Source organism: Aotus nancymaae, unplaced genomic scaffold, assembly GCF_030222135.1.
Source record: "Aotus nancymaae isolate 86718 unplaced genomic scaffold, 86718_ANA_hifiasm-v0.15.2.pri h1tg000059l, whole genome shotgun sequence".
NCBI lineage: Eukaryota > Metazoa > Chordata > Mammalia > Primates > Aotidae > Aotus > Aotus nancymaae.
The window spans coordinates 9,730,056-9,733,037 of NW_026988473.1; positions in this window are offsets into that span (position 1 = coordinate 9,730,056).

Sequence of the window (2,982 nt, forward strand, 5' to 3'; positions counted from 1 at the left end):
TTTTTTTTTCGAGGCAAGGTCTCACTCTGTAGCCCAGTCTGGAGTGCAGTGGCATGATCTTGGCTCACTGAAACCTCCACCTCCCAGGTTTAAATGATTATCCTGCCTCAGCCTCCTGAGAAGCTGGGACTACAGGCATGTGCCACCATGCCTGGATAATTTTTGTATTTTTAGTAGAGACAGGGTTTAGCCATGTTGGCCAGACTGATCTTGAACTCCTGGCTTCAAGTGATTTGCCTGTCACAGCTTCGCACACTGCTGGAATTACAGGCATGAGCCACTGCGCCCAGCCTGGTGCCACAGCTTTGATTCATGTGAAGGCACAGGCGGTTTTACTCAACATTGCTTTTGCTCCAGGCAAATAATGTCAGTGAAAAAGGCAAATTGTATCTTTATGTCGATATGCAAATAATTTTGACCTCGTGGACCACTGAAAGGGTCTCAGGGATCCTTAGGGGGCCACGAACCTCCCTTTGAGAAGGGAGAGAAGAAACATGGTGCTCAGAGCTGAAACTTAGCATCTTGAATATCTGAGCTAGTTCTTCTCCTAAGCATTGCCTGAGACATGTAAGCCATCCTCAAGGGGCAAGCCCAGCTGTCCATTCTCCCTTATGTATAGAATTCTAAGGTGCCTGATCAGTTTCCACTGAAGTGTGGTGTTCACTGATCCGAACGCTCCATGAAGGAACTAATCAGCCTGGGGTCTAGCAGAGTGATGTTGCCTGATCCCAAATTTAACCTTTATACAACAATCGAAGTCTCAGAACTACATTAGAGGAACTCTGGAAAATAAGGAAAAGAAAAAAGTCACCTATTGTCACATTACCTTGACAACCACTGCCGTGCTGTAGCCTAGGGTGGCCCAAAGGTCAACTCATCCTGAAGTTACTGTTGTTGAAAAAAATCCCAAGGCTATTTTTTTTTGTCTTGATGCTGCTAAGTCACATCATTCTGGCCTTTTCCAGTTGGGTCTTAGGTTCCCAAGAGGGGACCTGACTGATATTCATATCTGACTACTTCATTCATATAGAGCTGCCCTGTCAATGGTACATAATCCATTGGCCAATTGGTCTAACCCTTCCAGCTTCCTGTGATCTGCACACAGAAGGCATCCATGTCAATGACTCTTTCCTAAATTCCCTGTTGGGGCTTAGAAAACAATACCCCAGATAAAGTCCTCCATAGTAGCCTCAGAAGCAAACGTTTTTCTTTTTCTCTTTTTTCTTTTCTTTCTTTCTTTTTTTTTTTTGAGATGGAATTTCTCTCTCGTTGCCCAGGTTGGAGTGCAGTGGCACGATCTTGGCATACTATAACCTCCGCCTCCTGTGTTCAAGCAATTCTCCTGCCCCAGCCTCCCAAGTAGCTGGGATAACAGGCATCTGCCACCAAGCCCGGGTAATTTTTTTGTGTGTATTTTTAGTAGAGACAGGGTTTTACCATGTTGGCCAGGCTGGTCTTGAACTCCCAATCTCAGGTGATCTGCCTGCCTAGGCCTCCCAAAGTGCTTGGATTACAGGCATGATACACTGCACCCGTCCTCAAATGTTTTTCTCCTATCTCTCGGTACCATTTTCCTCCAAGATTAGCCGTAGAAACTGGAATCCCTCCTCCCTAAGGCAGGCCATAGAAACAGAACCCCTTTCCCCCAAAGTCAGCCATACAACCTAATTATATTTCTCTACTCTAAGTTTCCCTCCACCTTTCTGTATAAAAACTGGCCATAAAGAATTATCTTTGTTTGGCTTTGACTGTATATAGGTCGTAAGACTCCCATTCCAAAGAGAGTCCCATCCTATACTCAGAAGGAAGGAATGCAGCACAGAGAGGCTAAGAAGAATCTAGACAGATAGGCCTTGCTGGGTTTCTCACTCAGTCTGTTAGCAGTAGACCATATCCTTTTTGTTCAATTCTTTTTTTGAAACAGAGTCCCGCTCTTGTCACCCAGGCTGGAGTGCAATGGCTAGATCTCGGCTCACTGCAACCTCCACCTCCTGGGCTTAAGCAATTCTCATGCCTCAACCTTCTGAGTAGCTGGGACTACAGGTGCACGCCACCACATCTGGATAATTTCTAAAAATATTTTTAGTAGAAACAGGGTTTCGCCATGTTGGCCAGGCTGGTCTCAAACTCTTGACCTCGTGATTCACCCGCCTTGGCCTCCCAAAGTGCTGGGATTACAGGCGTGAGCTTCTGAGCTCAGCCTGTTCAATTCTATATCTACATGGCTCTCCATACTTTGTTGAACCTAAGCATAAAAGTGGACGAGTTCCCTCATGTCTTTAGGTCTTCACTCTGAGGGCTCCCGTGTACACACGTTGAATACATCTGTATGCCTTTTCTCCTATTTATCTGCCTCTTGCCTGTGATTTTTCAGTGAAACTTCAAAGGGCAAAAGGGAAGTTTCCCCTTGGTGCCCTCCTACACCCCATGGGAATTTGAATCTTGTATTACAACTTTTGATGGTGAAACCACCGGTACTGATGGTGTATCCCTTCTGTATTTGTTTCCTAGGCTGCTGTAACGAATTACTACAAACACGGTGGTTTAAAACATCAGAAATGTATTCTCTAACAGTTCTGGAGGCTGGAAGTCTGAAACGAAGGTGCTGGCAGGGCTGCCTTCCTCAGGAGTTGCTAGGGGAGAATCTCTTCCTGGCCTCTTCTACCTCCTGGTGGCAGCGGGTGTTCCTTGCCATCCCTTGGCTTGTGGCCTCTCTTCTGTGAGGGTCTATCCAGTCTCCCTCTGCCTCCCTCTTGTTCGGGCACTTGTTATTTTAACTTTTTCCCAAAGCTCTCATGTCACTTCATAGGGTACTTCTGGAGGCTCTTAGGGCCGATCCAATAATTGAGACTAAGCTCCCCTCTTCAAGATCTTTAGTTTCAGCAAATATTTCACCCTACGAAGTAGTATTCACAGGTTCCAGGGATTAGGATGTGGACATATACTTTTGTGGGGGAGGCACCATTCAGCAGACATTGATTC